Source organism: Miscanthus floridulus, chromosome 16 (assembly GCF_019320115.1).
Source record: "Miscanthus floridulus cultivar M001 chromosome 16, ASM1932011v1, whole genome shotgun sequence".
Lineage (NCBI taxonomy): Eukaryota > Viridiplantae > Streptophyta > Magnoliopsida > Poales > Poaceae > Miscanthus > Miscanthus floridulus.
The window spans coordinates 64,051,321-64,077,754 of NC_089595.1; the positions used below are offsets into that span (position 1 = coordinate 64,051,321).

General features: G+C 41.7%; 1 non-coding gene across 1 annotated transcript; it reads left to right on the top strand.

The window, feature by feature from the left end:
- Nucleotides 1–18,541: 18,541 nt before the first annotated feature.
- On the top strand, nucleotides 18,542–18,650 carry LOC136514681 (small nucleolar RNA R71). The gene has a single exon (XR_010773821.1). It is a non-coding gene; the product is annotated as a small nucleolar RNA R71 (small nucleolar RNA).
- The last annotated feature ends 7,784 nt before the right edge of the window (nucleotides 18,651–26,434 follow it).

A 26,434-nucleotide genomic window follows, 5' to 3' on the forward strand; every position in this document is an offset into this window, starting at 1 on the left:
TCATCTTATTCATGTTCTTCATTATACTGTTAAACATCTACTTTGATTATATACTTAGTATAGCTAGTTTATCATTATGTTCATGCATAAGTTCATATAGCGCTCACTGTAAAGTACACGGGGTGGGTGGTCGGCATTGTGTAAGCGTGGTGCTTATATGTTGTTTACCTGTGGATACATCCTATATTCTGGGTCATGTGGTAGATCGCGGATGTGACACTCTCGTTGAGTCCTTTGTAGTCTACTCCCTGAATATAGGCGCACGTAGGGTCCGATTATGAAGTAAGAACAAGCTCTATTCTTAATCTTCCTTAGCAATATCCCTTATGTGTAGATATGAAGATGATCTTAGCAATGACTACTAGGTATAATTGCACTAATCAATGTATGCTTTGAGTTGTAATCAAGAATAACTTAGGAATTATTCCTCTAATATTCTACCTAACCATGCTAATGCCATAGAAAGGAGTACTGGGTGATTTATTATTATTATTAGTCAATACTTATCATATATCTTATCCTATGACCTATCCCTGTTATGAGTAGAATATTGGTTATGGTTTACTTCTCCATCAATAGTATAAGTTATCAATACATGTCCATGCTAGACCTTCCCTATGGTAAAAATATAAATAGCGATACCTGGAATACTCATGGGTGAAGTGCTACAATGGTATAATTATCTGTGCGCTTGCAGATCCTTTTCATTCATATATTTATATATTCTTCCTAGTCACATAAATTAATAAAGAACTACTTTGTATAATTCTAGTTGCAATGCTATGTAGTACCAACAAGCATCTTGGCATCATGACTAGGGATGACAACCTAGTAAAGCAATGTTAGGAGATGTAGGTTTATAATAGGTGGATAGTAAACAAGTGACAAGTTATTAAATACCAACATTGGCGCATGTAGTCATGCGTGACCTGACACATCCGGTCGTAGAAATGCCACTCGGCTAGCTTACTAGAATGATCTAACTCTGTGTTGGTGCGAGTCAGGTCAAGGCTACGACGAATCTGGTCGCTATCGGGTGGTGCGTGGGTGCGTGGGGACCTAATGCGGGCATAGTGTGTCCGGTCAGCTTGCCTACGTGTCTGGTCGTGACTTAGCCGTTGCACTGAGGCACCCGACCATTGAGATCGAATAGAGGAGCTCAAATGATGGGGACACATGGCTGAGATCCAGCGACCAGATGCTGGGTGACGTGCGTTCGATCACTTTGACTGCCGCGTCCGGTCGCCCTGATTTTAGCAACGACTTGAGCCCAACGGCTCTATTTCATGGGGCTTCAATTTATGCCCCATGGCCAGCACTTGCTTACTCTCTTAGACATTTTCATTGACATAGCAACCTTGTGAGCTAAGCCAAAGCCCTCCCACTCATATCCATCATAGATTCATCATCTTTGTGAGATTAGGAGTGAATCCGCATTGCTTGAGTGATTGCATCTAAAGGCACTTGGTGATTGTGTTTCACTGTGGGTTTCGCTTGTTTCTCTTGGTGGTTGCCGCCACCTAGACTGCTTGGTGTAGCGAGGATCATCGAGCAGAGGAAGGTGATTGTCTCTAGCTCCGATCGTGGTGATTGTGAGGGGTTCTTGACCTTTCCCCGGTGGAGAGCCAAAAGGTACTCTAGTGGATTGCTTATGGCTTGTGTGATCCTCATCTTGTGTTAGTTGTGCAGCACCCGATTGCGGGTTAGGCGTGTGATGCCTATTGCCGTGTGAACCTCCAAGTGAGTGAATCACCATAACGGGGACTAGCTTGCTGGCAAGCAAGCAAACCTCGATGAAAAATCATTGTGTTATCTTGTCACCAAGATTTCATTTGTATTGATTGTGATTGATTGATCATCTCTTACCACGGCGGTATATCTTCACTGCCTCTCCATTGTACTTACATTCCTAGTGTAGCTAAGCTCTTTAGTGTAATTAGTTTTAAGATCTAGCTTGTGTCTTGTCTAGTGGTTAGTGTGGCTCTTTAGTTAGTCTTTGAGAGCACCCTAACTTAGTGGTAGTGACTTAGCCTCTTTGTGTCAATTAGGGATCATAGCAACTAGAATTGTGGATAGGAGGCTTGCATTTTGAGTACGCTAGCGCAACACTCGCTTCGCTTCATAATCATCTAACCACTTGGCTTAAGTGTTGTTGTAGAAATTTTTATAGGCTATTCAACCCCCTCTAGACATTTGGACCTTTCACAAGGGCGGGGTTTGGTTTTGGGGCCCCTGGTGAGCTTAGGTGAAGGTTTTTTATTTTTGTTTTGTCTTTGCATCTTTCCCTTTTGGATGATTGGTGCAGTTTGCATGTTGTTGGAGCGTCTGGCATGTTTTGGTGAAGCTGATCGTTCGTTTTTTGTTGAGTTTGCGTTTGTCCTCGTTTGGTGGGGAGTTGAAGTTTGCTTATGGAGCCCCTGGCGTGATTCATGAGAGAGCCCTTTTTCTGCTGACTTTGCGACTATCCTTGTTGAAGGAGAGGTGTAGTTTGCGTATGGAGCCCCTAGCATTTTTCATGAGGGTGCTCTTTTCCTGCTAACTTCACACCTATCCTTTTTTGAAGGAGAGGTGAAGTATGCTTATGGAGCCCCCGTTGTTTTCACGAGGGTGTTCTTTTTCTATTGATTTCACGCTTGTCCTGTTTTTGAAGGAGAGGTAAAGTTTACTTGTTGAGCTCCTAGCATTTTTCGCTAGGGTGCTCCTCTTCTATTGACTTTGCGTTTGTCTTTTTTTTAAGCTAAGGTGAACTTTGCCTATGGAGCCCCTGGAGTTTTTCGTGAGGGCACTCTTTTTCTATTGACTTCGTGCCTGTCCTTTTTTTGAAGAAGAGGTGAAGTTTGCTTGTGGAACCCGTAGCGTTTTTTTCGTGAGGGTGCTCTTTTTGTATGAAATGGTAAGAAAATGAGGTTTGGACTAGGTGAGGATGCTTCTTTTAGACTTCTCGCATAGGGCAAATCTTTACCTATAGTTTGCAGTGATGAGGGTAGGGATTGGGGAATTAAATATATTATATTAATGATGCAGAGAGTTTGTTGGGTTCCTGCCTTGTTAAAAAACCTTACGCCCCTTCACAAGGAAAAAGAGTGTAGGCCTGAGTTTTTACAAGTTTGAAATGAAAATGAAGCTTACATTGCGTGAGCGCTCGCTAAGGCACCGCTAGGGATAGTACTTGTAGAGGTCATCGATGTTCTAGGTGTGGGGTATTAGGTTGCCTTCGCTGTTTGTAGGTGGAAAGCATCGGGTCTGCTTGAAGTGGCGACCATGTAGGGGTCAGACCATTTGGGCTAAAGTTTGCTAGTCATCTTCGCATTTTGCTTTCTAATGAGGACCATGTCCCTGATGTTGACTTGGTAGGGGTTGACTTTCTTGTTTTGCCAGCGAGTGGTTTCTACTTGGTAGGTGTGAAGGTTGTTTACTTCCTCATAGTAGAGTCCCTCAGCAGGGTCCTTGATGACCTCTTCTTTCTCTGGAGGGTTTAGGAAGATAACTCTGGGTGATTGCTAATGAAGCCCTTTCAGTAGTACTGCCTCTTCACCAAATAAGAGCTTGACTTATGCCCTGGAGCTTCACCAAATTTCTTAGAGATGCCTTGGAGAATGATGTCAATGGCTCTTTCAACAAGGTCGTTCGATTGCGGATGCCTGACTTATGCGAAGCATATCTTGGTGCCTATCTAGTGGCAGAACTCTTTGAACAGCTTGTAGTCGTATTAGGTGGTGTTGTCTATGGTTAACTCCCTTGGTACACCAAAGCGGCATATGATTGTTGCCATAAGAATTTCTTGACTGCTTGTGAGGTTATCATTGCTAGGGGCTTGGCCTCAATCCACTTTGTGAAGTATTCCATGGCTACCACTTCATATTGGAGGTTTCTTGGTGCAGTTGGTAGTGGTCCGACGAGGTCCATGGCCCATGGTTATAAATGGCCATGTGGGGCGGATGAGAGTTGTGGGGGCTCCTAGCCTATTGGAGTTTGTTATGGCTAGCTGGCAACCCTCGTAGTGTTGCACCAGTGAGGCCACATCATTGATTATTGTTGGCCAATAAAGGCCTTGTCTAAATGCTTAGCTAACGAGGGCTCTTGGACCGTTGTGGGAACCATAGACACCCTCGTGTATCTCTCTTCGAATTTGCTTTCCCTCACTGATGGTGACACATTTGAGTAGAGGGGTTGTGATGCTAGCTTTGAACATGTTATCATCGATGAATTTGTACCCTCAGGCTCTTCATTTCAGTCTATTGTCTTCTTCTTTGAACTTTGGTTCATAGTGACCCTTGCGGAATGCGATGATCGGGACTCACTAATCGATGTTGTCAATTGTGTTAATGAGCTTCGGGGGTTTTGTGTTTGTGTCAGTCGAAGGTTGATGCAATATCTCATAGAAAACATTTGGTGGAAGGGGTAGTGCTTGAGCGGTAGCCCTCGCTAGTTCATTTGCCTCGCTATTTTCTGCCTATGGAATTGATTTGGTTGTGATGCCCATGAAGTATTCCTCGATTTTGTTAACTATTTGCAAGAACTTTTGCAAACCTAGTTCTTTGACTTTGAAACTTTTTTCAATGTGCCCAGAAATAACCTGTGAGTCAGTTTTGATGATGGCTCACTGAGCTGATGGACCATGGAGCTTGGTTAGTGCTAGAATGATAGCTTTGTACTCAGCCATATTGTTGGTGCATTGGAACTCTAGTATGGCTGCATAGTGAAGCTTTATTCCCGATGGTGAGGTTAGGATGGCCGTGATGCATGGCGCTAAGGATCCCCAAGCTCCATCTGTGTTGATGATCCAAACTGGCTCGGTGACTTCTGCTATGCTGTGAGTGTCAGGGGTCCAGTCTACGACAAAATCCACAAGGGGCTATGATTTGATTGTTGTTCTACCGACTAAGTTGATTACATAGTCGTTGAGTTCTGTGGCCCATTTTCCAATTCTGCCTATGGCCTCAGTGTTATTGATGATGTTGTCAAGTGGTTAGTTCAAGGGTACTTTGATCTTGTGTGCCTAGAAGTAATGCTTGAGTTTTCTAGATGCTATAACTACTATATATGCTACCTTATCCATTTCTAAGTAGAATTTTTTGGGACCCTCAAGGGTTTTAGAGATGAAATAAATTGGTTACTACTTTTGTTGATGGTCTTCCTACCTCTCCTTCACTTGGACTATACGGACTGCATGCGGTGATGCTGATACATAGAGGAGGAGTGGTTCACCCAGTGAGGGGCTGGCGAGGGTTGTGAGGTTGAGTAGATAACTCTTGAGGTCTTCAAATGCTTTTTGCTGTGCTGGTCCCTAGCTGGATGGTTCGGTGTTTCTTAGTACCTTGAAGAAGGGTAACCCTCGCTTGACTGATCTAGAAATAAATCTGTTGAGCACTACGAGCCTTCTAGTGAGACTCTATGCTAGCTTTCTTGAGGTGGGTGGTTCCATGTTAAGGATTGCATCTATTTTCTCTGGTTTTGTCTTGATTCCACTTGTGGATAAGAGGCATCCCAGCAGTTTTCCCTTGCTAACTCCAAATATGAATTTTTGGGGGTTGAGCTTTACTCCTACTATGCGGAGGTTGTTGAAGGGTCTAGTTAGATCTTTGATGTGGTCTTCTTTCAATTCACTTTGGATGACAATGTCATCGACAAAGATAGAGATGGTTTTGTCATCCTTGAAGACCTTCGTCGTCATGCGTGCAAAGGTTGAGCTAGTGTTTCTTAGGCCCTCGGCCATCCTAGGAAAGTAGTATGTTCCAAAGAGCGTAATGATGCTTGTTTTCTCTTCGTCTTGCTAGTTCATCCAAATTTCATGGTAACCCGATAAACAATCAAGAAGTGATAGGAGTTCACAGCCTACCCTGAGTCGATGAGGGTGCTAATTCTTGTTAAAGGGAAGTCATCTTTTGGATATGCCTTGTATAGGTTCGTGAAGTCTACACACATTCTCCACTTCCCATTTTTCTTTTTGATAAGTACATCATTTGATAGCCAAGGTGGGTATTTGACTGGGTGAATAACCCTCACATCCAACAAGCGCTAGACCTTTGCTTTTGCTGCTTGTTTTCTTTCTTTGGACATCTTGCGGGGCTTTTGCTTGACCAGGGCATGTTTTTTATCGACGTTGAGGGTGTGCTTGTTGAGAGACATGTCGACTCCTCAGAGGTCCTCTATAGTACATGCAAAGATATCACTATTTTCTTGTAAGAATTTAATGAGATTGCTTTTGACCTCGCTGTCCAAGAGTGCTGATATGATGACTTGTTTGTCTGGGTTGCCTTTGAAGAGTGGGGCCTTTTTGGTTTCCTCAACTGGTTGGACTCTGTTTGTTGGCCTTAGTTCTTCTAACGAGGGTTCTTTGTTGTTACTCTTTTCTTTGCTGAGGTTGTGCACATTTTTCTGCCCTAGGGTGGTTGTGCTCTCAGCTGCTCTAGCGCTATCCTGGTCATCGTATACAACAATGATGCCTTTTGTTGCAGGGAGCTTCATGCATAGGTATCCTAGGTGGATGACTGCACTGAAAATGTTCATGACCCCGCATCTAAAGATAGCGCTATAGGAGTAGTACATGTCAACCACATCGAAGGTTATGTGTTTTGTTCTTCTGTTGTTCTAGTTGCCTAAGGTGACTAGGAGGGAGATCTTGCTGATTGCTTTGACTTGCTTTCCTCCAAAACCATACAAAGGGTTATCGGCCAGTTGTAGGAGGTTTCTATCGAGTTTCATGCTGTCGAAGGTTGATACAAACAAGATGTCAGCGGAGCTACCGGTGTCAATGAGGATTTTTGTGATTGTCCATCCTGCTACATTTATTTTGATGACCATTGCATCGGTATGATGGTAGTCTCGTAGGTTGAGGTATATGCTGTCAAAGGTTATTGGTGGTGGGACCACTGTGAATTCTTTGTGTGGACCCTCAATGGCGACATGATGAACTCTTCTTATGAGCTCTTTTCTTTGTCTTTTGTTGTCATGGTCTTCATTTTGAACCTCCCATGATAGCAAGGATGACCCCAAAGGTTAAGGTGGGGTTGTTGATTGTTGTTTGGTTTGGTTGGGTAGTTGCTCTATTTTCACTTGTTGGAGTTAGGGTAGTGGGGGTGGTGGGGGTAGGGTGGGTTGATGGTTCGGTATTTGTGGTGGAGTTGGTGGATGGGTGACAGTATAGGATTGTGAGGGTGCACAATTTGGTATTGATATGAGTGCTAGTTATTGTCAAAGCTATTGTAGGTCTGGTATAGGTGGTGGTAGTTTGTGAAGTTGGTGTATGGGTTAAGTGGCTATTGCGAGGGTATGTCATAGTTTATTAGGGTGTAGTGGTAGGGGGTGGCTTGGGTTGGTTGTCTTCTTGTATGGTTGACTGGCTTCGGGGGAGCTAATGCTTGTTGGGATTCTAGAATTTTTTTTCCTTTAGCGAAGCAAGCGCATCGTTTGGTGGAATGTCCTTTGCTTGGGCCACCGAAGTGACAGTATACCTTCAATGGGTCTTTTAGTGGTGCTCTGTTTGAGGAGTTGGTTCTATTTTAGCTTTAGTTTGTGGGGGTTTGCTGAGGTCTTGGGGTTTGTTTTTGCTTTTGCTATGGTGGGGGTGTGCTCTCGATGGCGCTGACATTGATCGGGTCTCCACGAGGGTATGACAGTCTTTGTTTCGGCCACAGTGGTAGCCGTGATTGGGCTCTCTAGGCCTTAAACTTCATTCTAAAATTGGCGTCTACCCTATAGTATTTTTCCATGATTTTGTGTAGGTCAGTGACACTTGTTGCTGGCTTCCTGGCCAGCCTTGACGAGAATGGCCTGGAGCGTAGGACATTAACTGGCGTGAGGATGTCTGCTTCGTCCATTATGTTCGGGGCTCATGCTTGTTGGTGGATAAACCTCCACCAGTATTCTTAGAGCGGTTCTCCTTATGCCTACTTACAGCTGAATAGGTCCATTGGATTGTTTGGTGTGATGCTGATGCCCTTGAAGTTAGAGCACAACTTGTAATGGAGGTAGCCGTAGGATTCAATAGATCCTGGACAGAGGTTGTTGTACCAAATCTGCATGGTGTCACATGCTATGATTACGAAGGATTTCACCATGGTGGCTTTGCCCCAACCCCCCTCCCCCCCCCCCCCGCTGCCACAACGGCTTCGTAGCTCATGATGAATTACCGTAGGTCGATGTTACTGTTGGTATTTATTAATATGACACTTGTTAACATCGCCAAAAATGCTTGTTGGCATTTCTTACTTAGAAAAATATATATAAATGAAGGGGTTTGCAAGTGCATAGATAATATACCATTGTAGGACTTCACCCAGGAGTATTCTAGGTATTATTATTTATATTTTTACCTTAGGGAAGGACAGGCAGGATGGAATATATTGATAACTTATACATATGATGGAGAGATAAACCATAACCAATCTTCTACTCACAATAGGGGTAAATCAAGAGATAAATATAATATGCATGATGAATGAAAAATGATAATTGAACTCTTAGAGTACTCCTTTAGATGGCACTAGCATGGCTAAGTAGATACAATAGAGAAATAATTCCTAAGTTATTATTAATTACAAGTCAAAACACACTATGATTAGTGCAATTACACTTGATAATCATGGCTAAGATCAATTTCATATATACACATAAGGGATATTACTAAGGAAGGTCAAGAACAGAGCCTGACTTCCTTCACAACTAGATCTTACTTGTCATATTCGAGGAGTGGACTACAAAGGACTCAATGGGAGTGTCACACTCGTGATCTACCACATGGCCAAGAATAAAGGGTGCATCTGTAGGCAAACAACGTATAAGCACCACGCTTACACAATGTCGACTACTCACCCCATGTACTTTAGAGCAAGCGCTATACGAACTTATGTTTGAACATAAAGATAATCTAGCTATACTAAGCATATAATCAAAGTAAATGATGAACATGGTAACTTGGAACATGAATATTATTGAGAATAATGTCATAACAAATGTAGCAAACATATGGAATATGAAAGATACAAGAGAGCGGATACAAAAGGTTATACCAAGCCACGCTCTTGACAAGATCAGGAATCCATGCGAAGCTTGCCTCCCTTTATATCTAACTCAACTAGCTATGCCCTAAATATTTGTGGAGCTCTAAGGTTCTTCTCTTGATCAGGGTTTCAGGAGGAGATAATCTGCATGGGGGTGGTAGGGGCTAATATATATAGAGGGAACCATCAATCCTGAGCCCTCATATCAAACTAACTTAAAACAATAGTGTAGATCTGATCTATAAAGCGGTGGAGAACCGACATAACCAAGAGAGGCTGATGCGTGGGCTCACTTGGTTTCGTCGTGGATAAGCGCGATTATTTCTGACGTTTGGGTCCACCTTGACGGTTTTCTAGATAAACCCTGCTGAAAACACAGATTCACCAAAACTCATTGAATTTGTTAGTTTAAACCCGTACCTATGTTGGTTGTAACACCCTAGTGTTAAGCTTTGCATTTGACATTTACATTTCATGAGCACAAGCATCATCCAAGCATTCATGAACATGAGCATATGAAATTTCATATCATTCATATACTTTGTCACATGAAATGTTGATTTATATATATGTTTATGCTTGCAATCATGTATGACCAATGTATGAAATGGTTGTGAGGTCATGAAAAATCCTTAGACACATCTAGGATGGTAAATGGAACAATGTTTGTATTCATGACATAAGCCAAATTTCCTTCTAAGTGTTGGTTTCTTTTGAAATGCCATTTTCATGATACTAGTTTGACTAAAGTTGAATAGTTCTTAGAGTGTTTGCATGGCTATGTGACCTAAATTAAAGTTGTAGTACTTGACTAGGGTAACAACTTTTATTTTTGAGTCAAGGTCAAATTCCGAGCATAGCATGTTAAAAACAGCTCACAAGTATCAACAAAATGTTATTTTGAGACTTGCAAAATTTTCTAAGTGTGGAAACGATTTTCAGTTTCAAAGTACCTCACTTTGGAGCAGTGTAGTTTGTTAATAAATGAGAATTAGATGATGGTTCTTAAAGCAAAGTTGGAGATCTCATTTAGCTCTACAACTTTCATTGAGGAAGTTTTTGTAGTGGACGAACGGATTAGGAATTATAACATCGTTATGTTGCACTGTCAGTCGACGATGGCGACGTCTGAACCCACGTCCACGCGTGGCGTCGTGGCCGACCGGCCATAGGCCATGGCCGCTATGTGGTGGCAGCACGCTGGCGTTGGCCTGGCCGTCAGGCCCGAGCGCACACTTAAGCACCGCACGCCCACCACTCCATCCACTCGCCCACTCTCACTCCCTCTTGCTCGCTTTGCCTCTCTGCAGCGTCGCACCGAGCACCGCTGCAACCATTCACCACCGACATAGCTTTGTAAGTTGATTCATCTTGGCCACAGCGGCTTTGCAATCACCTCCACCTCCTCGAGCCACCACACCACCTACCGACCCTAGGTAGTGCGGCATTTCACCTCGTCACAGTCGCTATCGTCACCGGAGCGCCATCGCACTCGTGGCTCGCTGTGGCCCGATGGTTCCACCACACCACATGCCTTCATTTTCTTTGATCCAGCACCGCGATAGAGTCTAGAAGCTTGGGCTGAAGTTAGGAATGATGCCACCACTTGACGGCGCCAGAATGAGTCACCGCTCCGCCCGCATCCGCCATGGCCACCGTGGCACTCGAGCTCGCCGCCGCTGAGTTGGTTCGTTGTCTCCCTCCTTTCTCTTGTGCCTTAGGTCAAGTAACCCTAGGCCTCGCTAGTGGCATGATAGAGACCTGCCTTTTGCCGCCGTCTAGCCGAAACAGTGTGAGCACCGCCGTGCTCCGTGCACTGCCGCACGGCCATGCACGTGGCCAAGCTCACCGACGCCACCCCGAGCCCTCACCTGCGCCGTGTAGCTCCGCTAGGTCACCAGGATAGAGTAGCCATCCTCACCTAAGTGTGTCATAGCTGAAGATGGTCAGCGTACCACCGCCGACCTCTGTCGTCCGCCATGGCCACCGTCAAGCTTGCTCTAGTGAGCCAACGAGCCAACTAAGCCTACCCAGTCGATGAGCGTGGGTGAGATGAGTGCAGTGGTGAAGATCTTACCGCCGGAGACCTACACGTCAATGAGTTATTGCCGGTCAGCGCCGTCCCCTGTTTTGACTCGCTGACGGGTGGGTCCCCATTGACTGCAGGCCCCGGCTGTCAGTCTGTTTGACATTTGATTTTTTGGATTTATTTCCCAGATTTGAATGCATGTTTCAAAAATTCATATCTCAAGCTAGGAGTGTCCAATTTTGGTGAACCAAATTTTGTTAGTTTCATCTTGAAGTTTAGTATTTGATAAAAATATGAGATGCATTATTTTTGGTATTTTTCTAGGAGAATAAAATGTAGCTAGATAAATGCTTTTTAAATGGTTTCAATCTTGTTAAATGCATAACATGAGCTAGAAAGGTGATAAAATTGTGATTCCAATTTTGCTGGTCTTGTGTTGACATGCTCTAGCTAGGAAAAATACTAAACCTACAATAAGCATACTTTGAATATGGTCTTCATATTTAATCCTAATTAATTGCTAGTTTCTAGTAAAATTAATTGGGATAAAAATACATAACATAGGACCATGCAAAATTTTTGCACAGTATTCTTATGCTTGGTGGAATGTAATAAAAATATTAAAACTATTGTTTGACACTTTTCACTATGATAAACTACTTTTACTAAAATAATCCTATGTAACTTGTCATTTTTGTTGAGATACTTATACTTATCCAAATGGCATGCAATTTCTACAGTAGACTATAAAGGTCATTTGTAGGCGGCTGTAATTTTCTCAGAATTTATGAAGCACTGAGAATATTTATCCTTTAAATCACCTTATTAGCTAAGGAAATTAATAAATGTATATAAATAATTTAGTTATATTTAACCATGATGTTTTCTATGGTTCTTAAGATGCATATGATATGTTGATGTTATTAGTTTGGAGTAAAAGTAATTGGTTATATGCAACTAGTTAATTATTGCTTTATAATTCAACTAGATGGCTGCATATATAGTTTTGGTTGTGATGATAATTTCATGATGATAATGGTCCTTTCTATACAACTTGTTAATAACAAAGTTGTAGATAACTTACTTCTCTACCTTGTGTTAAATTTTCATAGTCATATGCCTTATGGTTTAAGAATTATGGCTATTAGAATTCTGCTGTCCAAAATACTTGCTCTCTGGATAGATTTGGATATTTGAATTATTTGACCTAGATAACTGCTGAATCACATTAAATGATTAAAAGAAAGTTGTAGGAAATTTCATAAGATTTCCATAATGTCCACAGCTATATTATTTTGATATGTATAACTCCAGTTATGGTCAAAACAAATGGCTGTTGTCTTGTAGCCCAGAAAATGATTTACATAAGTGTTTGTTTAGTTATTAGAGAAGAGATAAGCACCTACTTAGTAAAATAAGAAGCAACTTGTTATTACTTGATGCAAAGTCATTGAAAACACTTATGAGGATGCATTCATTACATCATATCATATTATACATGTCATCATATATGCATTCATGATATCTTAATTCATGCTCATGCATATAGGATCGTTCGAACAAATAACTCTATTGGAGTTCAACGAAGAAGAAGAGGACCAGTAGGAGACGCCTCAGGACATAGCTTTAGGAGAAGAGGAGCAGACTCTAGAAGATCTCTCTAAGTGCCTAGATCACCGGCCAACCTCTTTCCTTAAAGGCAAGCCCCGGAGCATTCTAAGTCTCCCATGTTATACAAAATATTACTTGAGTCATTTATGTTTGATGCATTAGGTTATAAGAGTTGATTGGAAACACTTGATGCATAGAACTACCTTGTCCAGTTACATATACCTTTAACCCTATGTAGGTCCAGGATCGAATATATGCTTAGCCATGCTTAGACCGATAGAAGTTGGGTGATTCCCTGTCACCTACGAGATATAGGTGGATACCGAAGCACGGTTGGCTATATTTGCTATCGTGGAAAAGAACCATGGGGTAATGTAAATGGAGGCCAGGCAGAGTCTATGTGTAGGTTGACTCATGTGATTCTATTTGTGCCAATTAAGGACCATACCATTGTTGGCATTTTTGACAAGATTGAATGCATGCCTCTCACTTAGTTGGCTGGATAACTTGTTCCGACTACGAAGCTGAGTAGCTCAACTTAGGCCAGGCCCTATTCTGTAAAAGTGTGCACTCTGGATGGTAGTAAGGATGTGTAGGGAGCCAGGCATGAGCCTAAGGGCAGGGTAGTGCTGATCGTCCTGACAGCTGGTCGAACCTATGAAATGTGTACCTAAGTTGTACCAAAGATGACCTAGGTTGACTGTTGATATGGTCTACCTAGGTTTGTGTTAGGAATAAATTCCCAGCTGGTTGAAATCAATATGAATCGCCGTCTCTCCCGGACAGTGAGAAACTTGGCTAGCTCCAACATCGTAGTAACTGTGTTATGGAATGTGATGGTTCGGATGAACATGGAATTACTACACTGGCTATGGTTACTATTGTATGCTACTAAATGATATACCACATGTTTATCATTGGTTAGTTGCTAATCTAGAGATGAATAGCTATAATTAACTTGATGACTGAATTATAATTGTACAACAGAATTAGTCACTTTTTATGCAAAATGTGTCAAGCTAGCTCCACTTATACAACCTTGCATAATCCTTGGAGTCACTTTATTTTTGGTTTATAACGGGTAAGTCTAGCTAAGTACCTTCTCGTACTCAAGGTTTTATTCCTATTATTGCAGATGGTATAGTTTATCACGGCTATTGCAAGAACTGCTTCTGTCCCGCCATGGATGAGGAGTGAGCCCTGGGCAGGCATCTCTTATTAATCCTTCTTATATGCTTTTGTGGAAGTGTGATCATGAGTTGGCACTGTATTTGAACTATGAGGGCTGATGTTAGTTCCAAACTTTAATTTGCTTCCGCTACTAGTTACTGAACTTGGTTTGTAATAACCTTAATTCATACTCTGATGAATGAACTATATTTGTGAACCTTATGTAACATTTGACATGTATGTTGAATCATGTACGATCTTGGTTGTATGTTGATGGTTAATCGAGACCCATCATGGTACTCGATAGACTACCGGGTTTATATGGGCTCAAGTATGATAGTGCGACCGCTTGTGGGCTACCATTGTACTTGTGCTCTTATGAATTGGTCGGTTCTACTACATTGGTGATCATTTTCATGCATTTATACAAGTTATATTGATGGTTTATGATGGGTGTTAACTACCGTCAACAACTCCCCCAAGCTTAACCTTTCCTCGTCCCTGAGCAATACTAAACACAGCAAGGGATCAGGAGTTGCTACAATATTTTCACTCCTCAAAAGTACACATCGTTCAATCAAAAGTTCTCGTCCGAATTAGAACAAACTATTCTGACTTTCAAACTTACCCATATTACCTTCAACCATGGGGCTTCTCAGTCTTCACTTGGGTCTTGAGCAATTGAAAGAAAAAACGATCAAGTCAAGTACTATGTCTCAAGTTCTTTGCTCAACCATTACTCTAGAGTTTTTATAGGTTTTCAAAATAAAACTCAGAGCTTCCAATGTATGACACTCTCAAGTCTCTTAATATATATGGTATTTGTGGATCCTCACCAAGGCAATAATGATGTTATGCCTTTCTTTCTTCCTACAACTAAGGCTTATGTGGAGCTCATAGGAGTGGAAATAGCATGAAAGAGCATACTTGCAATACATATATTGTAAAGTCAAACCTCGGATCTAAAGAGAGTTGAGTCATACAATCAAATCAAGATGCACATGTGTGTGGATATATGGTGGATATATATGGTGTCTAACCTAAGTCTATTGTGCTCCTTGAAAACATATCTCTCTTTTAAAACTTGAAAATATTTTTGCAAGAGAACATGGGCTATCTTATTCATCTTTTCTTCTTTCTTTTTTTCAGGCGGGCATCTGAGTACCCATTGTTTAAGATATCTCGGACACTTGTCCATTTTTTCTCAACTTTTTTTATGAATAACTTTTGCACAATCCATGCTTCTTTTATGCAACAAACTGTTGAGAGATAGCAACAAGTATTTGGAGCATTTATTTAGTGGATGGAAAAACCTATCCAGTATATTTTTGGTGTTTACTCCTAGTGTAGGAGTGAAACATTTTTGGGTGGATCTAAATGGACTGGCATGTTTTTGCGCCTACCCTCATTGTAGGAGTAGTGCATATATGGGTGGTGTGTACGTGATCTTGATTTTAAGAGCATGACAAACCTCTCATAAGGGTCAACAAAGCTTGACTAAACTCAAAGCAAAACAAGTAGCATATATTAGTGGAAGTTTTTCTAGCATAAGTAACATATATGGCTCTGGTAGGAATTCAAGCTTTGTCATACAGGAACTCATCATGTAGCATTTTTATGCTTTCAAAAGATAAATCTACAGAATTTTAGTATCGCTTGAAACAAGATGTAACAGCTCAGACCTTCTCATATTATATCCATCAATTACCTAGACTTAGATCAAGCATATGCTACCCACGAATTTCAAGTTCAGAGTAAATTCTTATATCAAAACAGTCATATACAAAACTTGAGAGAATTCAAGGCTGAAAACTAGGTACTTGAAAGGAATTATTACAGAGCAACTAATCATCATTTCCATTTAAGAGATTATCTTTAGAGTCCATTTTAATTATTCATCTCTTAAAAACTAAACTTAAAGAAAACTAGACACACACTTTTTATTTTTTTCATTTTTAGATCACACATTACTAATATATATTTTTGACACAAAGATAATTTTTTATTTTGTTTTTAAGTGAAATTTTTTATAACTCAAAAATAATAAATCAAAAGGAAAAGAAATACTTATCTACATACATGGGGATGCCCGTTGAATATTGAAGTTATGTTTCTCAGAGCAGTTTTGTCGGCATATGTCCTTCTCATCCATTAGGAAGTTGATTTCCTCTCTTGGTGGAGCGAGGTGAAGACAGTCGGGTGAACTTGCTCTTGATCTTGTGCATCATCCTGCAAAATGCGGGAACATCAAACCTCATGGAATGGATTAGAATAAAATGATTAGCAGACAACCGTCCAGAAGTTAGTTGTTCTTGGAATTTAGAAATATTCTCAATTTGGCAGAATTTTAGCAGGATGTCATTCTAATATATTTTTGGATTTTCTTAATATAATGGAATATAACTAAATGTTTGCATGGTATTTTTATTTTTATGCCACCACGGTGAATATTCTTGTAGATTTTTACACACCGTAAAAGTATTCACATGGAGCTTAGGATTTTATAATGCAGTAAGGAGATTTCTATTTTCTTTTCTAAATACATCACGAATATAGAAAAAGTAAATATGCTAAAATAATTTATGCAATGCGAAAAAGTAAATATGGATAGCTACCGATTTTACCTCCCGACGAGGGTTCGGTGTTTTGAATCCTTCGAGCAGGACTGGAGGAGTCCATTTTTCATGTGCATTAATTGGTCCCAGAGATGGAGACCTTGATGGTTGCACCTTTTATGATGGTGACTCTGATGATGATGTCACCTTTTTCTTCTAGACTTGCTTGGTCAGAGGACTTGATTTCGGCATAGTAGATTCATCCTTCACAACTTCGACTTCCTCTTCAATCTTGGGGAGTTGATTCCTTTGGCGTTGGGATGATCAACATCTCCTCTTGGAGCAGATCTTCTTTGGTTGTTCATAAGTTGTATAACTATTGAAATAACATCGTACCTTTTGTTCTGGAAATTGGAAGTGAATTTGTCCTGATCCGATATAGATGATTGTGTTTGTAGTGTTGAGGAACGGTCTTCCAAGGATGATAGGTATGTCTTCTTCTTCTTCCATGTCAAGAATCATGATGCTGGCAGGGACATAGTAATCATGTATTTTTACCATAATGTCATTTGCTATTCCCTCTGGAAATTGGATTCTTTGGTCTACCATCTCCAATTGCATATATGTAGCAAACAAAGGCTCATCACCAAATAAATAGTCATACGTTACCTTGGACATTATATTGACACCCGATCCAATATCACATAAAGTGTTGTGAAGGATTCTTTGTCCAATTGTGCACTCGATCATCGATACACTAGGATCTTCCTTCTTTCTAAGGAAAGGTGAAGCGAGGAGGTGGTCATACTCTGATCGAAGTGTGTTGTTCATCTTGACTGATTCTTCTCTTGGCTGCCTGGCCCTATTCTTCCTTCTTCGGTTGTTTCTCTTCTTGCTCATTGTTGTATCCTCGGGTAGGTACGACATCTGTGGATGACTAGGAGAATGCAAAATACGATTCTTAAAAGTAAATTTCTCCTTTCTATCCTTAATTCTGAAGCATATTTTGGCATTGTCCACGTAGATAATGGCTTTTACGGTGCCCAGGAAAGGTCAGCCTAAAATAATGGGTGCCCTTACATCTCCACTTGTGTCCAAAACCACAAAGTCTACGGGTACATACGAGCATCCAAATCCTACATAGATGTCTTCAAGAATTCCCTTGGGGTAGCTGAGCGATTGATCTGCAAGCTATAAACACATATTTGTGTACAACAAAGTATCTCTACGAATTTTCTCATAAATTAACTTTGGCATGATGTTAACACTTGCTCCGAAATTGCAAATAGCTTCTTCGAACACATGAGGTCTAATGGCTATGGGGATGATAGGTCTTCATAGATCACCTTTCTTGATGGGCATGGAATAATCCTCCCATCCTCTGCTAGAAGGTTCTCTATAGATTCCTGCATTCTGAATATCAATAAGATTTGTAGTTTTGAGATCTTCCGGCTGCCTTGGAATCTTACCTTTGTCGGTCGAATGAACAGTAGCCGCCAGCTGAGCTATTTGTGATTCTATCATTTTATTAAAGCTATGCTATTTTTAATGGCCGAGGAGAAGCTACCCATTCTATTATTTATATTCTCTAAAATTTTATCATTGGAAGCTAGTTTTCTAGATAATACTTCCATAATTTTTGCTTGACCAGAAATTAAATCTCTTAAAGATGGTTGGTTATTGAAATTATTGTAATTATTACCTTGATAGTTACCTTGATATGACCTTGGTAGTTTGGCCTCTGTTGCTAATTCCATCCTTGATTCTGTTGAGGATGATAGTTGTTGTCATTGACGAAGTTCACATCCTCTTGGATTTTAGGATAGTTGTTCCCTGATTGCCTAGTGTTTCCACATTCTTCACATGTCATGTGGGAACCATGAATGTGCATGACTTCTTGCTTTTGATTGGCTCAGTCTTCAAGCCTCTTCATTAGCAGGTCCATCTTGGCAGATAGGATGTCTACCTCATTGAGTTGATGCATACCTCCACCTCTCTTACGGGTTTGAAGACGTTCTTCACTCCAACCTTGGTTGGAGGTCATCTTCTCCATGAGAGTTGTTGCTTATGCGATTGTGAGTGATAAAAATACACCTCTAGTAGCAGGATCCATATTCTCACGGGCGCTGTTTGTCAACCTGTGGTAGAAAATCTGCATGACTAGCCAATCCTCCATCCCATGGTGAGGACATTCTAATATGTAATCTTGGAAGCATTCCCATGCCTCAAGCACATATTTATCATGTTGCTGCTAAAAACTTGAAATTTTTCCACGCAGAGCATTGGTTTTGCCCGTGGGAAAGAACTTTGCTAAGAAGGTAGTGCATCAGTTTTCCCATATAGTATTTCTATCTTTGTTGGCATAGAACTATTGCTTCGCCTTCTCCAAAAGTAAAAATGGGAAGAGGCAAAGTAGAATGGCATCTTTGTAAACTCCTTTGATGGTGAAAGTGATACAAATCTTCAGGAAGTGTTAGAGATGAGCACTCGCATCTTCATGTGCCTTTCCACAAAACTAGATAGCTTGCACCTTGTAGATGAGAACTAGTTTGAGCTCAAAAGCATTGTCTCAAATGTTGATCGCCGGTCTAGTATAGATGTTGGCTGTAGTTGAAGCAGAGAATTCATGGAGAGTCTTGGCAGTCATGGCTTCGAAAACTGGTGTTAAGTTATGCCTTGTCTTGCTGTCTTCTGATTCTAAAGCTGAAACTTTCTTGAGTTTAGCTATGATCCTCCTAATTAATGCTTCTGGATCTTCAACGTAATTTGTCGAAAGGTCAAAACCGGTCATACATTACCCTGCATTAGATATAAACGTAGACAGAATAAGGGTGAGCCTGTTTGATCAAAGGTAAATGGTTTCCTCGATTACATCAATAAGTAAAAGTTTATCAATATTCCTTTTTGCCTAGCTATCTTCCCCGACAATAGTGCCACAAATGCTTGTTGGTATTTATTAATATGACACTTTTTAACATCGCCAGAAATGCTTGTTGTCATTTCTTACTTAGAAAAATATATATAAATGAAGGAGTCCGCAAGCACATAGATAATATACCATTGTAGCACTTCACCCAGAAGTATTCTAGGTATCATAATTTATATTTTTACATCAGGGAAGGATGGGCAATATGGAATATATTGATAACTTATACATATGATGGAGAGATAATGTAACACCCTAAAATTTGCATATTTTTGAAATAGGAGAAAATGATTAATTATGCATTTTTGTGGGCATTTGAATTTAGGAAAAATAATATTTTTTTTGAAAATTAAAATCAAATATAGGTCCACATACATGATTGTGCATTCATGCTATTGCATTGGGGTTTCTGTGATGCTTGGTTTGATTCAAATTCAAAATCCATTTGAAAATTTCTTTGGAAAAGTTCTGAAAATAAAATGAAAAAGACAAAGTCTTCCTCCCTCACTCTCCCTCTCTTTTGGCCCAACCGGCCTTGCTTCTCCACCGGCCTAGCTGGCTGCTTGGCCTTTCCCCTCTCCTTCCTGCTCTAGCCGAAGCCTAGGTCGGCCTGCCATCCCGTGCAGTTCTCGCTTTCCCGCGGCCAGTCCTTTTTCCCCCGCTTGGGCCTGCGCGCACGCGGCTTCCTCCCTTCCTGCAGTGGCCCAGCAAAGCAGCCGACCAAGCTCCACATGCCACGCCGTGCCTCCTACCCCACTGATGTGTTGGGCCTGCCCGTCAGGTGCCTCTTCTTCCTCCGTCTCGTGATTGGCTCGGACACCATCGTCGCTCCATGTTCGCCTCTACTACGTCACGTATGCCATGCTGCCCAAGTCCCCGCGGCTCTTAAATACCGCCTATGCCTGCGCCGCCCTCCTATCCTGCCTTGTAGCAAGCTTTCCGTCTCGCCTAAGAGCTCGCAGCCACCTAGCCCTAGCGCCGTCGCAGCCGTCATGTCCAAGTCGCCGCTGCGCGCTAACAACGCTTCCTCGCCCGTTCCTTTTGGTTTTGGTGAGTTCTCCATCCTCTCCTCTCTCTCCTGGATCTCTCTGTTCGAAAAACCATACACTGTAGGCCCTAATCTGAGAACTTCGGCGAGCTCCCTTTGTTCGACCATGGCGCCACCGCCATTCACCTCGCTGCCGGCCACCTACACCCGCCCGACCCAATCTCGGCCGTCCAGATCTAATCTAGCGGCCCAAGATCAAGGATACCCCTTCGCTGGCCTTTTTGCAAAAAGCCCCTTATAATTATTTGAGTCTTAACCTGCAGTCCAAAGCGTCTTTTTCAGATTTTGTTTTCTTCTTTTAAAAGCGTACTTTGCTTCGGTTAGATCTAAAATACTTTTTCAGCTATTTACAGTTTTGCCACTAGATTTGTTTAGGCCATAACTTTCTCGTTTTAACTCCGATTGGATCCGTTCAACTTGTGTTAGGTTCGTAATTAAGTAATCTACAAGTTCATACTACTATTAAGCATGTTTTCAACTTTTAAAATTGGAGGTTAGATTTAATCTATTATTTTACTAAAGGAAATTTTGTTTAATTCATAACTTCTCTATTTTAGCTCTGATTTTTGTGATCTTCGCGTCTGTGTGTTCGTAGTGAGACGTAGATTCATTTTCCAAACTTTTCATCTTGAATTTTATGCTGTTGGTGTATTGTTCTAATCTATAGCTTTTTGTTTGCTATGCATGATTGCTCCTGGATGCTTGTATGTTGCTGTGATTATCGAGTATAGATGGTGAGCAATTCGTGGGAGACCCAGAGTATTACTTTGACGTGTCGGATCAACAGGAGTACTTTGCTCAAGGCAAGTATAGCATGGGATCATCCTTATTTCCTATTTACTTTAATACATTAAATTCATGTTGCATCTGTCGCCTTGATAGGAATTCCCTAGAATTGAACTTATACCTTGTCACCTACGGGATATGCATTGGGTAGCTTTGCTAGTGATCAATTAAACCATGATCTTGTAACTTGACTAATGGTATATGAAATAAACATTAAAATATGACTTTTTAGCAACTTGAAAATAGGGGGCTGGAGTGTTTAGCTACTTTCTAAATGCTTCAGATTCCTCTCCCTAAGCACTTATCTATAAGTGATCATCTGGGACTTACAGTACAGCTGTGAGGGCTACATGGCTTTGGCTTTAGCTCAGTATGAGGACCTTTTCTAGCTTGTTAGAGGTTACCTTTATGGCACAAGAGGGGTGTGTTCTAGGTTGGATATAGTGCGGCCTCTGTCCGTCAGTGTATAGGCTACGCGTCATTGTGCCTGTCGGAAGTGAGCCCTACATTCGCAGGCCATAGAAACCTAGCAGCCCTAACTTGTTAGACGAACCTTTGAAAGGCTTCATAGTGACCCCTGCCTGCTCACCTTGGAAGTGTTTTGGGAGTTGCAAACCCAGGCATATGGGTATCATGACTCACAGTGAAAGTGTACAACCTTAGCAGAGTGTAAAACTGGTATATCAGTGGTGCTCATGGTCACGAGCGGCCTTGGAACCCTTATGGAATAGATGAACACTAAGAATTATCTATTTATGTTATTCATTACTCATGTTTACATTGATCATGTGTTTTGCATTGGGAATTGAAACAACTTATTGCTACTCTTAAGCTAAAATTGTGACAACTAAAAGCTGAATGTTGTTAAACTTGTGTCAAGCCTTTTGAGCCTCATGAACCCCATGTTACACTTGTTGAGTATGACATGTACTTACGCTAGTTTATTTTCATTATTTGGATAAAAATCCCGGATGGGTAATAGATGTCTATGGTAATGATGATTTTCCTGAGGACTTCTAGACTTGTGGTCAACCAGCCGACGTCCCTGTGATATGGAGCTTCCGTGAGAGATCTTTTCTTTATACTTCCGCTATATCTATGTGAAGACTCTATCTTAATATTCATGATGTAATAAACACTTGTGATGATACTATTCATAATTTGTTGACTTATGTGTGTGACTGATCTCTAGGCGCACATAAGATTTTGCATCCCATTTTATCCTTAAAATCAGGTGTGATAGATAAACCATAACCAATCTTGTACTCACAACAGGGGTAAATCAAGAGATAAATATAATATGCATGATGAATGAAAAATGATAATTGAACTCTCAGATGACTCCTTTAGATGGCACTAGCATGGCTAAGTAGATACAATAGAGAAATAATTCCTAAGTCATTCTTAATTACAAGTCAAAGCATACTATGATTAGTGCAATTACACTTAATAATCATGGCTAAGATCAAGTTCATATCTACACATAAGGGATATTACTAAGGAAGATCAAGAATAGAGCCAAACTTCCTTCGCAACTAGATCCTACTTGTCCTATATCCAGGGAGTGGACCACAAAGGACTCAACGAGAGTGTCACACGTGATCTACCACATGGACTAGAATATAGGGTGCATCCGTAGGTAAATAATGTATAAGCACCATGCTTACACAATGTCGACCACTCACCCCATGTACTTTAGAGTGAGCGCTATACGAACTTATGTTTGAACATAAAGATAATCTAGCTATACTAAGCATATAATCAAAGTAAACGATGAACATGGTAACTAGAAACATGAATAATATTGAGAATAATGTCACAACAAATGTAGCAAACATATGAAATATGAAAGATACAAGAGAGAGGATACAAAAGGCTATACCAAGCCACGCTCTTGACAAGATCAGGAATCCAAGTGAAGTTTGCCTCCCTCTAGATCTAACTCAACTAGCTATGTCCTAAATATTTGTGGACCTCTGAGGTTCTTCTCATGATCAAGGTTTTAGGAGGAGATAATCTGCTAAGGGGGTGGTAGGGCAGATATATATAGAGGGAACCATCAATCCTGAGCCCTCGGATCAAACTAACTTAAAACAACGGCGTAGATTTGATCTATAAGGCGGTGGAGAACCAACATAACAAAGAGAGGCTAACGCATGGGCCTAGGGGGCCGACCGGCCTGCAGTTGGGGCTGAGTCTTCTAGAGTTGGTTTCATCGTGACTAAGCTCGATTAATTCTGACGTTTGGGTCCACCTTGATGGCTTTCTGGATAAACCCTGCTGAAAATAGAGATTCACCAAAACTCATGGAATTTGTTAGTTTAAACCACTAAACCTATGTTGGTGATCATTTTCATGCATTTATACAAGTTATATTAATGGTTTATGATGGGTGTTAACTATCGTCAATAGTTACCATCATATCTTGGGAGATTTTGTGGGTTGTAGGCTGGTGGCAGCTTTTGGTTTGGAGAATATGGGTTAGTGGCGATTTTGGGTCATAAGGCATAGGCGGGGGTTGATTTCTTCGAAGTGGGGGTTGGTTTACTAGGTAGATGTTTTCTGGATAGAGCAAATGAAAGCAAATGTTTTGTAGCAGTGGGGGCGGTGGTAGATCATTTTGTAGCTGAGGGCTAGGTGGATTTGATAATGGTGGCTGATGGAGCCCCTAGTCCAATTGGAGATCAGGGTTGGCCTCGGAGGTATTCATCCATTCTTCTTAGTTGTTCCCTCACCTTGACCGCCTTTTGTCTAATTACCCTTAGGCGTGCTCGCCTCTTGAGAGCCTTGACGTGGCATCTCTTCTGCTATAGTTCCTCATGCATCTAATTTGGGGCTAAGGCCCTTTCTTTAGCATCTTCACCGCTTTATATTTCTTCTCCATCCGAGCTACCAGGAAAGAGCGAATCCGGGTTGTGTGTGCCCGCTAGAGTGCCCGACGCTGGTGTGGACGGTTGGGTTGTTGCGTAAGCTCTGACCCCATCAGTGGAGCTTCCCATCACCATTTCAGCAGACCGCGAAGGTGTATCCCTAGCATTGGTCGTTCATGTTGCCACCATTGTTACATGTTGTGCTGTGATGGGTCCCCCTAGACAACGCCAGCTGTGCGGTCACTCCTAGCCACCCACCCTCACTTGAGGCTAGGCGGAGGGAGGACGAGGGTTTCCCACAGGTGAAGAGTTACGTCCAGATGGGCACGGATAGCGATGTACTAAGAGACATAATTAATTTTGGAGTAAATGCTCATAAAAAATCCTACCCAGAACGGTTCCACCCACCGAGTATTTATAGGGCATACCCGGGGTGGTGTAAAATTACATAAGGGTTGACAAGGCATCTTGACAGTTGAATAGGTGGTTAGGGGCATGGTGGTAACTTCTCGCCTCTCAGCCAACCACTCCGGTCCTGGTTCCGCCGGCCTCCTATGCCCTGGATGCCTTCGTTCGGTGCTCTAGTGGCCTCCCTCGCCCATGGCCACCCTTGCCGAGAGAGCCTTGCGAGGGTTCGCTAGGGCTAGCTCAGATCTCGTGTCGCGCCTGTGATTCTCGCCTCGATCTCTGTTCCTGCAACACCAAAACGTCGAAGGTTTGGACACATCCGAGGGTTAGGCGGGGCGGTGTACCAGAAGCATTCCCATCGACACATCAACTAGATCTAGAAAAAAGACTTTTTTTAAATCTAGAACTTTCCTTATTTATTCTATTTTACAAAAATAGAAATTAAATAAATATATATTTCATCTATTACCTTCTAGTTCTAGTAATATGTTTCTAACCAAATTGATTTGCCCCCGTTTGGCAGGGCTTCTCCAACGGTTTTAGGAGCCATTTTCTGCCAAATGGGGTAAAATGAAACAGCTCCACCGATAAAGCCCCTAAAAACATGCTCTCATAGAGCTTTGGGGTGGGAAGGAGCAAAAAATAGTGGCTTCTCCTTGCTCCCTCCCTAGGCCCGCAATGTACTACCCCCAAAACTCACCAAAATTACACAGAATGCCATCAGGAATGTCATCACCTTGAACTGGCATATTTGTTTGAACGGATCCGTACTATAAAAAAGCAATGCATTCATATTGGTTGCGATGTTATTTTTTATTTTTATTTGTAATATTTGAATTTTATTTATAATTTATAAAATTTTAAATTTTATACTCAAATTTACTCGGCTGAAAAAACATATAGAAGCATACAGATGCAAATGTTACATATGTGCGTACACAGGGGTACCTTGGACAATTGACCTCTCTCAGCCATACATGATACATAGGTGAAGCTGTTTTGCCAAACGGGTTATTAAAACGCCTTCAGCTCTACCGCTGTTCATAGAGCTGAAGCAAAAAAAAGGCTTCACTAGTGAAGTGAAGTGAAGCCTTGCCACACGGAGCCTTAATTAAATGGATGCCTCATAGTCATTTGGGTGCACCACACTAAAGCTATGCTCATAGCTTGTCCTTCACCGTTTTAGCTTCAAGAGGCACGGAGTCTTCCAGTTTAAAGAGAACACACTCACCGCAAGGTGAAGTGTGCCCACTTAGTCCCCGAGCCTTACAGTAGGTGACGTGATCACGTGGTGCCAGGGTCCAGAATTTGAAGAAAGGCAGAAGACCAGCCGAGCAGGCAACCAGTCCGTTGCGGAGCCCTGAAATGAAAAGCACACATTCACCACAAGGTGAAGTGTGCCCACTTAGTCCCCGAACCTGATAGTAGGTGACGTGGTAATGTGGTGCCTGGGTCAGAAACATCAGTAACCAAAATAGTCCCCAGCATGGTGAGAGACCGAATCATAATGATGACGTAGTCCTCGAGCCACAAGTGGAAATCTCGGATAAATCAAGAAGTGCCAATTACTCAAATCATGGAGAAAAAGCTAGATTAATGACTGTACAGTAGAAGTTACTGAGCCTTGATGGCATTGCGGAGAAGTCGGTGAATATTCGGTGTGCCGTACCGAGTTGCATAAAAAAATGGGTGATGTGAGCCGTAGTTGCGTGGAAGCCCAGATAACGGCCTAGCACACTGCTTCAGGGAATTTGGAAGGGCGCAAATTAATATGGTGCGGTTTCCCAAAAACCCTTGAATGCGAAAAGTGTGTATGGTTTCTTTATAACTGCATCGCCGCACTCCGCGCTCCCACCTTTGCCACTCCGCTACTTTGCCTTCCTCCTCAGCCTTGTGCTCCCCCATTCGCATTCACATGCACTCAGCCACTAGGACTAAAGAGCTTGCGAAAAAAGGCTAGTTCCGATCCAGATCTGAGGGATGGCGTCGAAGAGGGGAGGTGGTAACCCAAAGAAGGCGGTCGTCGAGG